General features: G+C 50.0%; 1 long non-coding RNA gene across 1 annotated transcript; it reads right to left on the bottom strand.

Annotated features, from left to right (window-relative positions):
• Window positions 1-820: 820 nt before the first annotated feature.
• LOC128628035 (uncharacterized) lies at window positions 821-4,208 on the bottom strand. The gene is made up of 3 exons (XR_008392357.1): window positions 4,047-4,208; window positions 2,029-2,119; window positions 821-1,892 (listed from the first exon to the last, which is right to left on the bottom strand). It is a non-coding gene; the product is annotated as an uncharacterized LOC128628035 (long non-coding RNA).
• Between the last annotated feature and the right edge of the window lie 9,164 nt (window positions 4,209-13,372).

The following is a 13,372-nucleotide window of genomic DNA, read 5'->3' as shown; positions in this document are numbered from 1 at the left end:
TCTCTGTGTTTTATGTTGAAAATGTTTCATAATTTTTAAAAAGTGTTTTTTTAAAGAACAGATAGGCGTTCTGTCTCTTGACCTGACTGCTGGGTACCCAGGCATCCCTTTAAAATGGTTTGTTACACTGTCTGTCTGTTCTAGGTGCTTTTCTTTATGGAGGTGACATTTCACAGTTTTCAAAAGTTAAAAGGAATGAGTAGGCGAGAGTCTGGGGTCAGGGAAGGAGCCCCAGGCAGAGGAACCAGCAGGAACCAAGGCCTGGGAGCTGGGCAGAGCCCCGAGTGTGCCAGGCCTGGGAGGCTGGGCCCAAGGATGGTGGTCCCTGAGGGGCAGCCCTGCCTGCAGGGCTGTGTGGGGTCAGGCTCTCTGTCCTGTCACCTGGGGGTCAGGCCTGACCCAGTCCCAGGCCTGGGTGAGGCTGGCTGGAAAGACGGCTCTCCTGCTGGGAGAGGTGCCAGCGAGAGGGGAGAAGAATGGGCTTGACCAAGTGTTGGCCCCAGCACCTGGTGCGGCCGGCAGGTGGGGCTACTGTGAGCTAGGCATTTGCTGTTGGAAGCGGCAGGGGCGTCTGGGCTACAGCGGGAACCACAGCAGCAGCAGTGTGATGGCCACAGCCTGGCTGGAGGAAGAGAACGGAATGAGCCTGGGCTGAGGCCCAGAGGAAGCTGTGCTCATGAGCTCGGTAGGTTTTTTGGGACTTTTGAAGATCAGGAAAAGTGCGGCATGGGCAAGGGTGATGGGAAACTTGCGTTTTTCTGGGGGAAGTAAAAAACATGCTTTGAGAAGTTGTTCCTAAAACTATCAGGTGTTCTTTCTGCATCAGCAATGGGAAGTCAGCCCCTCAGCATGGTGCTGGAATTCTCCATGGGGTGCTGTGTGGGCACAGGGAAGAAGGGGGCCCCGGCATCAGGGGAAAGGCTGAACGATTTATCTGACAAGGAATCTTACTAAGAAAACTTAGACATAAAGAAAAGCGCACAGGTGAAGGCTGCCCCAGACCAAGACATAAAACATTAGAGATAAAATCACCACCCTTTTATCTCCCTCACCAACACACAGCCCTAATTTTATCTGTGTTCTTCCAGAAGGAACCAACCCCACCTTTCTCTGCACCACAGGCCAGAGGCATCCCTGAACATCCAGAGAAATGTTGTGCTTATTTTAAAGCTTTATGTAAACAGCTATTTGTGCTCAGAGGACTCTTCTGCCACCAGATTTCCTCCTGCCCTGCTTCTGAAATTGACTTTTTCAAAGCCATGTAGCTCAAGTGCATTTCTTTTCTTTTACACCCCTTTAAAGTACACAGTTCAATGGTTTTCAGTATATTCAGAGTTGTATAACATTTGCCACAGTTTTGGAACTGGTTCATCACCCAAAATGAAACCCCACACCCTTTAGCTACCGCCACCCCTCCCTGCAACTCCCCTGTGGCTTCAGTTTCTGACTGTATAGATTTACCCATTCAGGACATTTCATATAAATAGAATCATGCAATATGTAGTCTTTTGTGACAGGTTAAGGCATTCTTTTTCAAGGTCGTATGATATTCCATCACATACATGTACCATAATTTATTTTTCCAGATGGAGCATCTGGAATCCTGCTTTCAACCAAGATGGAGTAAAAGGAACTATATTTACCTTCCTGCCTGACAGAAACTAAAAAGAGAGAGAGAGATCGAATTGATAAAACAACAGTTCTCAAGATGCTGGACCTCAGGCAACAAAAGGGCGGTACACTCTGAGATATGGGAAATGAAGGAGGTAAGCCCTCTGACTGCCCAGCCTTACTGCCTGGAGACAGTCTCCACGCTGAGGCACAGGGAGGCGGAGCCAGTGGAGCTGGAAGAGTTCAGGGAAGCCAGGGTGGTAGATTCACGGTGCAGCCCACTGGAGATGACAGAGCAAGAAAGGGTCCTCCTTGAGTACTCAGCTGAATACTCATTAGTGCATGCATGTGATGAAGTCCAAGGCTGGGGGAAAGAACCATCTGACTGGATGAGAGAGGACAATCCTTAGAACTCACAGAGGTGGGAGCAGTGCCTGTTCTCAGAAGCCAGACTGGAAAACATCATGATTCAGGGTCACCATGCAAAGTACCCAGAGGGTACTGCATCCTAGAACAAAACCCAAGAATATTTATAGAAAGACAAAAAATATCCAGTGCTCAGTCAGGTAAAATTCACAATGTTTTGAATCCAATCAGAAATTACCAGGCATGAAAAGAAACTGGAGAAATATCAATTAATTAAAACTGACCAAGAACCAACACAAGTATTAAAATTAGTAGACAAGGATATCAAAACTTATGATCACTGTATTCCATATGTTCAAATATTAGGTAGAAGGTGGCTTCTGGCCAAAATGGAGGCATAGGTAGATACATGCTACCTCTTCATGTGACCAAAAGAAGGACAACAACAAATTTAAAAACAAAAAATAACCAGAACTGGCAAAAAAGTGAACTGTATGGAAGTCTGACAACCAAGTTGTTAAAGAAGAAACATTCAGCCAGACCAGTAGGCTAGGCAGAGAAGGGCAGCCAGGGTGGAGAGAACATGTGGCAAGGCAATGGCTAGAGGACAAGGGCAGGTGAGGCAGTAGCTGGTGGACCCACATGTGTGTGCAGATAAACCTGGAGGAACAACTGGGGAGTGAGATGGCCTGTGCAACCCAGGGGTCCAGCGTGGACCTCAAAAACTCTGACTGTAAAAACCTGTGGGAGTTGTGGCAGCAGAAAAAACACCCAGCCTCACAAGAGAGTTCATTAAAGAGATTCACAGGGCCCTAGAATGTACACACACACACCCGCCTGGAAATCGGCACCAGAAGGGCCCAATTTGCTTGTGGGTAGCGGGGGAAGTGACTGAAAGCCTGCTGAGAGCTGAGCAAGTGGCATTGTTCCCTCTTGGACCCCTCCCCCACATAGACCACCAGGATGCAGCTGAGTGGGTTGCCCCACCCTGGTGAACACCTAAGGCTCTGCCCCTTACTATGTAGTGGTGCAGCGAGACAAAATGAAAGAACAGATCAGAGCTCCAAAAATAGAATTAAGTGACGAGGAGATAGCCAACCTATCAGATGCACAGTTCAAAACACTAGTAATTAGGATGCTCACAGAAATGGTTGAGCATCATTACCAAGCCCTTATTATATGAGATGTTAAAGGGATTTATCTAAGAAAAAGAAGATCAAAAATTTGAACAGTAAAATGACAACAAATTCAATATCAATAACTGAACCTAAAACAAAAACAAAAACAAAATGAACTAAGCAAACAAGTGGAACAGGAACAGAATAACAGAAATGGAGATCACATGGAGGGTTATCAGTAGGGAGGTGGAGGGGGAGAATAGGGGAAAAGGTACAGGGAATAAGAAGCATAAATGGTAGGTACAAAATAGACAGGGGGAGGTTAAGAATAGTATAGGAAATGGAGAGGCCAAAGAACTTATATGTACAAACCAGGGACATGAACTAAGGTGGGGGAATGCTGGTGGCGAGGGGTGGGGGGGTGCAGGTGGAGAAAAAAACAGGGGAGAAAAAATGGCACAACTGCAATAGCATAATTAATAAAATATATTTTTTAAAAAGATAAGTAGAGGATGACTAAGAGGAGCACAGGAGTTTTAGAGTAGTGAACTTATTCTGTATCATACAGAATATATAACTCTGTATCGTGCAGTGGAAATATAATTATGAATATATGGTATTACACATTTGTTTAAACCCAGAGAATGTTGGACACTAAGAGTCAGCCTGATAGGAGAGCTCGAGAGACACAGATTCTAGCCTTAATGATGGTTGATAGGCTTAAGTGATTAATGCACGTGGAAAGCAGTTATTCCGGGAATTAGAATTTATGACTCCAGGAGGCGGGCAAGCAGTTTAAACTTTGTGTCCCAGGAATCTGCTGAGCCATTGTGTTCTAGGGAGGATATGCAGATAAAGAACTGTTGATCAATAGATAAAAAGTACTAGGAAAAACCACCCTGATTGCAACTCTTATCTGATTAATCTTTTTTTCCCAAACCCCTTACCTACCCTTCTCCTTATAGAAAGGTCAGCTTGAGAGGAGACGTAAGCTGGTATTTGAGGTACATAACCTGCTGTCTCCTCAGATCGCTGGCGTCTGAATAAAGGGCCCAGAGAGGTCCGATCCCTGTCTCTACTTAGCGGTTTTGGCAGTGACAGCCAGCACGAAGGCTGGCTCTTCCAGCTCCAAACCCCACTGTGAACTGTGGACTTTGAATGATGATGATGTGTCAGCGCAGGTTCATCAAACAGAACAAGCGCACCACTCTGGTGGGGGGTGTTGACAGCGGGGACGTTATGCACGTGGGGGCAGGATGTATAAAGGAACTCTACCTTCTCTCAGTTTGCTGTGAGCCTAAAACTGCTCTAAAAAATAGAGCCTATTTTTTTTTAAGTGAAGCAGAGGTATGGAGATATAAAATAAAAATCACAATCACTTTTTTTTGGAGAAAGTAAAATTGTTTTTTGTTTGTTTTAAAGATTATTTATTTATTTTTAGGCAGAGGAGAAGTGGAGGAGAAGTGAGTGAGAGAAGATCAATGTGTTTGCCCCTCACACACCCTCATCAGGGACCTGGCTCGCAACCCAGGCATGCGCCCTGATTGGGAATCGACCAGAGATCCTCTGGCTTGCAGGCCAGCACTCAGTCCACTGAGCCACACCAGCCAAGGGGAAAGTAAAGTTTTTATTCACTCTCCAAGAAAGGAGAGGGGCATGGTGTGGAGAGATACAGCAGCATTGAAGTGGGGGGGGGGGCTTTGAGCTTTTATTGATTTATGTTGGATTAAGAAAGAGTGGAGGTTGCTGCTGTGTGGCCCCCGGACTGTTGGACGTTGTAACAACAGAGGCTGTGGTAGGTTCCAGTGTCATCTTCTGCCCGCGGCTGCAGGGCATGGTTAATCATGTTCTGTTCTTGTTTTCCGGTGATTTCCAGTCAAATTGTTCTGTGGAAAAAACCTAATTTTCTTATATCGAACATCGTGAAGATGGGTGAGGAGGAGGCTGCCTACAGAGTCTGGAGAGAAAGAGAAGAATTGGAATCTGCTCTCCAAACCTCACAGAGCCAGGGTTGGGGGTTAACCTGGTTGAGCTTCTGCTGCCCACTGCCCCCCTAGTCTCAAGTCTCAGGGCCCGAGAGAGAGAAATAGAGAATGTCCCTGTACAGGCCACCAAAATGTTAGGGTGGTTGGCAATGTGGGCTACGAGAGGACTCAGAAAGAGCCCTGGCTGGTGTGGCTCAGTGGTTGAGTGCAGGCCTGCAAGCCAAAGGGTCACCAGTTCGATTCCCAGTCAGGGCACATGCCAGGGTTGTGGGCCAGGTCCCCAGCAGGGGGCGTGCAAGAGGCAAGCACACATTGATATTTCTCTCCCTCTCTTTCTCCTTCCCTTCTCCTCTCTAAAAATAAATAACTTTAAAAAAATGAATAACAGCATTGAGTTGTGGTACAGTTTTGAGCACTGTAATACACATGCAAGTGGGATCTCTGAATGCAGAGGGGCTGATGGGACAGAAAAACTGAAAGGAATAATAGCAAATTTCCAGATTTGACGAAAACTATAAAATCTATAGTATTGAAACTGGAGGGTAACTGAGCGTAGGGCTTGTGCTGCCTGTCACCGCTCAGCCAAAAAGCAGAGACAAGGATTGGATTATAACTGCGCTTTTATTCATATCAGAGGCCAGCAGTCTGAGCAGGTGGAGGGTTAAAACTAAGGTTCACCTTCCCTTGGGCTTTCAGAAGCAAGTTTACACAGGGGAAATGGAGGAATCTGGGAGGGAGAAATTCCTGGGCGGAGAGCAGCTGTGCTGTTTCTCTTGGGAGGTGCAGCTGAACGGGAATGTGCAGCTTCTTCCCAAGCGGGCTGCTGGGTCCCCATCCACGTTGGCTTTCCTCTTCCTCTCTTCCCCAAGGTCCACGGTTTGTGGCCGGGGAGGTTGAGTGCTCTCTGTCAGGGAGGAGAAGTGTAAGCCATTTGCTCTCAAGTGTCCTTGGTTAGGGGAGATATGGTCTTGCAACTCACTAGCTGGCTGTAAATTGCTCTAAGGGTTTGTCCTTGTTAAATTTTCTTGTCTGTTTCCCCATTTCATTTGCCCAAGAATTTTCCTAGCTTCTTATTATCCTGCCTCATATAGGTCCGAGAAGCTCAATGAATCCCAAACATAACAGACAAGGAAAATGACACCAAAGCACATCATAATTAAATGACTAAGAAAAGAAAAAAAAAAGAACAGCAATAAAGAGAAATCTTAAAAGAACCAAAGAAAGCCCTGATTGTTGTGGCTCAGTGGATGGAGGGCCAGCCAGTGAACCAAAGGGTCTCTGGTTCCATTCCTAGTCAGAGCACATGCCTGGGTTGCAGTCTAGGTCCCCGGTCGGGGGTGTGTGAGAGGCAACCACACACTGATGTTTCTCTCCCTCCCTTCCCCTCTCTCTATAAATAAATAAATAAAATCTTTAAAAAAAAAAAAAAAGAACCAAAGAAAACATGTTACAGAGGAACAAAAATAAGGCTGCTAAGGATGATAACAGATTTTTCTTTCAAAACAAACAAGTGACACAATGGGGACAAGTCTTTAAAACACTAAAAGCACCAACACACAGAGTCAGTCCAGAATCCCCTGTCCAGCACGGGGTGAGAGGGTGTTTCAGATATTTGAAGCATCTCCTGCATCTATGGAAAATGTTAAAGCAAGTCCTTCAGGCACAAGGAAAAGCATCCCAGGTGCAAACACAGATCTGCCCTGACGAACAAACACCAGAAGCAGTAACTACATGGGTGAACTGTGATCTGGAATTGCAGAGCAGGCAAATAACTTCCAGAGGTCTCGTGATTTGAGATTCCTTTATAACAGCAGATGTCATGATTGCTCTGGGCGTGGCCACGTGGCAGGAAAAACGCTTCTGTGCAGAGAATGAAATGCAGGAGATCTTCAGCAATGCATCTGTGCGAGCAACTTTCTCAAACACCAAACTGGAGTTTTCTCAGGGGCACATGCCATGGTGCCACTCACCTTGAAACTGCCCACGTTGTGGGACAGCCAGCCCTGTGTGTGGCAGCTGCCCCACACCCAACCCTGCACTTGGCTATGTGGAGAAAGTAAAGATGAGCCAGAAAATCACCCAGGTTTTAAGGATTCCACCATCTGGGACAAATTGCTGTGATAGGAGGCAATGCATACAATTGCCTCATGAAAGGAAGACACTGACAGGGAGATTTCTCTCAGCCAGAGGTCAGAGGGCCAGTTCTTTGGTCACCCTCCAAAGCATGAGAAGTTAGAAATATTTACTGAGGAAAGGCTCTATCTTATTGCTCATTGGCAACTTCTGATTAAAGGATTAAATTTCTGGGTATCATATTAAATATTCCACTTCCCTCCCCGCCGTCTGTTACTGTGCTGTGAGTCTGAAATGAGAGAAGGGGAGAGGAAGAGGGGACCCAGAACGCAGGTAACAGGAAGTGAGGGGCAGAGTGGGGGGAGGCTGTTTTCGCCACCAAAATGTCTAAGATGAGCTATCTCCAGAGCGGCTGGTGAGAGAGAGGGTGGGCGGCCTTGGCTGTCACGACCGCATGTTGGGCTTGCGTGCAGATTTCTCAGATGAGAACAGAAAGACAACATTTTTGGCTTGGGAGGCTTGGGAACCTGTGGAAAGTCTGATTCATTTTATATGTCAAGTAGTCTAGGAGTTTATTTCCTTCCTGTTTGCTCTTGGTTTAGTAAACCCTTTTTGAGAATTTTGGCCTGTCTTGTCTTGGCTGAAGAAAGCCACAGAAAGGTGGTGTTTTGGGCCAGGGATGCATGGAGCTGTCCCACTCTGCCTCAGCCAGGCGTGGGAAGTCCCTGGCCTGGTGGCCGTGAATTAGGGCTGGTTCATCTTTGGGTTCCTCTGTGCACAGTGAAAAGTATTTCATGAAATACTGCTTGGAGAAGGAGAAAATGTCTCTTCCTGTAAAAGCAAAAATGGAAGTCTTTTGAGGCATAGTTGGGCCTAAACGATGAATTTAGCTTTCAGGCTGCATCATCCTGAGATGGGCTAGTAAGCCAGGGCGAGGGGACAGGGAAACTGAGGCAGGGGGCTACATGGCTAAGCAGTTAGTCGCCATCTAGTAAATCTCAAAATCCTACCATCCCTAACCAAGGACACCTGAGAGGAAAGTTCTGCCCAACCCAAGGGTAGATTGTTTAAATCACCACACTCAGGAGAGGGCAGAATTCCATTACTGCCGTTTGGCCAACTGCACCCAAGGGCAGGTGAAGTCAAAGGGAATAAACCTCATTTTGATGCATCAGTATAAAGCTGAAGGAATATTCTATTCAGATCCTCCCCTAAAATTCCCACCTTTAGAAAATAGAAGAGTCCTCAAGACGAAGACCCAGTGTGGGCTCTCTCTGGAGCACGCCCACACCTTCCTTCCCTCTCAGGCACACACCTTTCCTTTTCTCTCCTAAACTCTAGGGGTCTCCATGAGACTTGCAACCAGGGGAGCTACGGGCAGCTGGTCCCTGAACGCGTCTCCAAGGCCCCCTTTTCTCTCACCCTCCAGTGAGCTAACTGCTGCCCCCGCCTTGGCTCACTCCTTTCCTATAACGTTTCTCTGGAACCAAAGCAGAGCACCGCCCAGGCTCTCTCCTGTTGCTTCACTGCCTGCCCACCCCAGCCCCCGCCCCCCGCCCCACTTTAATAAACATACTCTCAACATCACCTGGAGTCAGGTTGTGAAATCTTTCCTGTATGAAGTCAAGAACCCACACACTACTGGCCGGAGGCAGACCGCTCCTGGCCTGGTCCCTTTCCGGTGACAATGCCATCCCCTACACGTGCCCTCTAGTCAAACCAGATGTGTACTGTCGCCCAAGTAGGCTGCGCCCTCCGGCTGGCGGCCCTTGCCCAGTGCGCATGCTCCTGCAGGCTACTTGCAGGCAAAGCCCAGTCTACACCCAAGGCTTCGCCAGAGTCTCTTCTGATCCCCTCCCCCACTGCCACCACTGAGCTCTCTCTTCCTTCTGGTCGGTCCCCGTTTTCTTCCTATTGCCAAACTGACTTGTGTTTTCCTCTGCCCTAGGAGTTCAAGCACCAGCCCAGACTGGAGGGAAAGGAGGCAGAAGAGGAAGTGGGAGAGACCATGGTGGAACTGAAACTGGCTCGAGGCCTTTAGAGCAAAAGAGAGACATTTGAGGTGAGGCTGGAGGGGCCATGAGGAGGCCATTCCTTGCCCGAGGTCGGGCTTAAACCCGTGGTGGGGTGGGAGCGGGGCAGGGAATGTGTTTGAACTGGAGAGCGCTTGTGTGGGCTCTCCAGCGTTCTCTTGGGTTGCTGTGTAGAGAATACACTGGGGGGAGGGGCAGAGGTCAAGAGGCAGCTGGAGGCCATTAACTGTTGCTCTGTGCTGGGAGAGGTGATAGGGGTCTGGTCCAGGAAAGGGCAGAAGGTGACACATTTGGGACCATTTAGGAAGTAAAATCTACAGGACCTGAAGTTATTGGGAGAGAGCCCTGTCCTGCCTCTCAGGGGTAATAGCCTAGAAGCTTCCTCTTTGCCCCAGTTTGCATCTTGCAGTTTTGATGCTGTGTAACTGCAGCCAGGGTCTCTGGTCCGTGAGTCCACCTGTCCCTGGTCCTACAGGTAGGGGTGCAGATTCCTCCTCCACATGGGCCACTGTGTCCTGCAAGGTGATGCAGTTCAGTTCTCTGAGGGTGGTGGTGAGCAGCTGGTTGTTGGGACTGTGCCCCTGAGAGCAGGTGAAATGAAATTTTTGGTGGGGTGTAAACTTATACTGTACACTTATAACAGGTGAGTTATATCTCAGTAAAGCTGTTAAAAAACAACAGCTGTGAGACCGCATCCTGAGCTGCTGCAGGTTGAGTCCCGTGACCCCTAAGTGTTGCAATTATACGGAGGCCTGGGCTGAACACCACCAACCCCACCAGGTGCCTTGCCTTTGACTGGTCAAGTGTTGCCTCTGCGTTCAGAGCCCTCATCTCCCTAGCACTGTGCTGGCAACCTCACTGCGCCCCTCATTTCATTTTCAAAGCTGCTTTATGAGGCGCCTCTCATTCCCACTTAACAGGGGAGGAAACCGAGGCTTGGAGAGGTAACCCCCCAACGGCACAGAGCGGAGAACAGTGAAGGTGGGGTCTGAAGGCAGGAGGCGCAGCCCGGTCTGCAAAGCTCTGTGAGGTGCCCCAGCCCTGCTTGTCTCCCTTGCTGCCCCTTGTCAGGCTCAGCTGGCTGCAGCCTCACTTGAGGGGCCTGGAGGCTGTGAAAAATGACCAGGGCACACACTTGCCCACAGCCTCCATTGCCCCATGTACAGCTGTGTGGTCATGTGAAGAAAAGGGGTCTCTGGCCCCCTCTCTCTGCCAGCTGGCCTGGGAGGGCCATTCTTCCATACCTGAGAAGTTTGTTCTGAGGCTTTTGTGGTGCCCAGCTGACCTCCTCAGGCCATGCCGACTGGCCAGGCCTTCCTGGCTGAGAGGTCAGGCCATGAAGAGCCTCGGGCCATCTGTCCTGGCTCCTCATCCTCCCTGGTCTGGGGCTGAGGGAGAAATGAGAGGTTCCTGAAACTCTCAGGAGGGTCCGGCTGACTGTCTTTGGGCACATTCTGCACCAAGTGTATCCTGTACTAAGTCTTCTCAGCAAAAAAAGAGGGGGCAGTTTCAGGGGCCCCTCATAGCCCCTGGATCCATAAAGGTCCCAGGCTCCTGTGTACTTGCTGGGCCAGGACTGTGGGTGACTGGGTCAGGGACCCTGGGAGTATGACCATGGCCCCCCTAGCCTGCCCAAGCCCCAGGGGCCTGCCCACCCAGGCCTTCTCTTCTCCTCAAGCTCTGTGAGCCTGAGAGGCCGGCGGCAGGCTGGAGTGAGGACAGCTGCCTCTCCTGCCCGGGTCCTGGGGGCCATTGCTCCCAGGAGACACAGGCCCAGCAGGCCCAGACTAGCCTCCCTGCAGGCCCAGGCCTGTGCCTGTGGCTCAGGTGCCCTTGTCCCCCCATTTGCTTCTAGAAACTTCCCTGAGGGCCCATAGATTCTGGGGACTCCAGGCGACTTTACTGACAGATGTACAGGGTCTGAGCTCCTTCCACACTCCCCATGGCCATTGTCCTGTAGGACCCAAGGCCCTTCTCCGGGGGTCTGCTGCACAACCCTTCTACAGTGGGCCCCAGGGGCAACAGGGTGAAGAGGCTGGGATCTCGGAGTAACAGAGACCGGAGTTTCAATCCCAGCTCTACCTCTGTGCTGGGGTAACTGGCATATCCTCTGGGCCTCAGTTCTACCTCACCTGTAAACTGGGAACAGTCCTGTTGTGAGGACTGAGAAGATGCAATCACAGAAAGCACTGGCTTGCAGGTGTTCAGTCATATCACCCTCAACTCCCACTCCTGATGCTCACTCTTCCCTGCGGGCTGCAGCCCTGTCAGCACAGTAGCTCCTCCCCAAACTGCTCCCTTAGCGCCACCTGGGGGCTGTTCCAGGCATTGCAGTACCAGGGAAGACCACCAGGTGGCACACACCCCTGCTTCCCCTTCCAGGACCGTAGACTCCCAGGAAATACAGAAGAGCATTTCCTTACTCTTCTATGGTTTACTGTTGTGTTTAATCCTCACCAAGGACATGTTTTTATCGATTTTAGAGGACGTGGGAAGAGAGGGAGAAACACTGATGTGAGAGAAACGTCGATCGGTTGCCTCCTGCATGCACCCTAACGAAGGATCAAACCCACAACCTAGTTATGTGCCTTGATGGGAGAGAACCCATGACCTTTTTGGTGTACAACACTCCAATCAACTAAGCCACCAGGTCGGGGCTACTACTGTTTTGATTATGGTAACATGCCAGTTAACTAAGGAATGTCTTCTGAGAAATGCATCCTTAGGTGCAAATGTCAATGTGTACTTACAAAACCTAAATGGTATGACATACTACTGTAACTATATGTGCTAGACACTGCTATACTTTTGCTTACACCAGTATCAATCACCACACCCACTTGTCGATAATTCGTGTGCTATGAACGTCACTAGGTGATATAAACTTTTCAGCTGCATCAACCTTCGGGGACCACTGTCAGGTATGCATTCCATTGCTGGCCAGAGTGTTGTTTTACAGCATATGACTATGGAAGGGGGAATGATAACTGTGTCTGGACACAGAGCTCTGGCTGAGAACTGTCCCCACCCCACCCCCATTGGCCCATGCAGGAGAGGGCTTGCCTAATCCCTTCCTCCTCCCCATGTGGGCTCCTACAAAGCTTGGTGCCCACAGGTTCCCTGGGGCTTAGTCAACCCCAAGCCTAGTGAAGTCACTTGCAGCTAGTGCTTGCATGCTGAGAAGCCCTGACCCAGAGGTGGAGAATGGGCACACGGGCCCAGGCCTCCTCTCCATCTCTGCTCTTCCTCTCCCTCTGGCATGGGTGAGTTGAGTGCAGACACGTAGCCCCTGGTACAGCCAAACCTGGACCAATAGCCAAGTGGGAGGCAGTTTGCTGTCTGGGGTTTGGGCTGGTTATTTCTGTTCAGATTATCCATGGACAGGTGGTCATATCTACAATGTGTCTCCTCTGCCCCACCAGCTCTGAGGATTTCCTGGGGAGCCCCACCAGTGGCCAGGGACATCCAGCCCTCTTTCCCTGGCATTAATTTGTCCTAGGCTAGTGCAAAGGTCTCTACAGTTGGCCACAAGCAGAGCTGACTCTGAGCCCAGGTAGCGGGGGTGGGGGTAAATAAACTGTGGTCACAGAAGTGAGGAAACCAGCGGTGGGTAGGGTCCGAAGTGGAGACCTGCAGGACTCTAAGTGACATCAGAATGCAGAGAGTCCCAGGGTCATTTTAACAAGTTGAGGGGAGGCAGTCCTGAAGACTTCTGGTCTGTGGCTCAGGGTGGGAGTTGGACCTTCTTGTTACCTGCCACCTGCAGCTCTGATGCCAACCCGAGGGTCACCTTCTTCCCAGGACACTTCTTGGAGATTACTGGTTAAGATATGGCAAGGAGTAGGGACAGTGAACAAATGCTCCTCTGATCGCAGGGCTGTGGGTCCCTGAGGGAGCTGAGGTGGCCCTAAGGTACCCTGGACAGCTCCTGGCCTGAGGCAGCTCCCACCCTCCCTGGGGCTGGCAGCTGGGGGTGAGGCGAGGGATTGGGGCTGCAGCCTCTGGGCAGGAGAGTGGACTGCAGTCCAGTGCCACCTGGCGGTGTCTGTGAGGCAGCAGCGGTTATTGTGGTTGAGGTGGATGCCACGGGAGGTGACTGCAGAAGGCCCTGGGACCCCCAAGTTCTGGCCCAGAGACAAGGATGACCTGTCCCCCTCTGTGTCCCCCCAGCTTTCTTCCTCAGAAC

The sequence above is a fragment of the Artibeus jamaicensis genome, unplaced genomic scaffold (genome assembly GCF_021234435.1).
Source record: "Artibeus jamaicensis isolate MK-2021 breed Jamaican fruit bat unplaced genomic scaffold, CSHL_Jam_final contig_519, whole genome shotgun sequence".
Lineage (NCBI taxonomy): Eukaryota > Metazoa > Chordata > Mammalia > Chiroptera > Phyllostomidae > Artibeus > Artibeus jamaicensis.
Note: the sequence above shows the minus strand (reverse complement) of the source record. Positions and strands in the feature narration are given on the sequence as shown.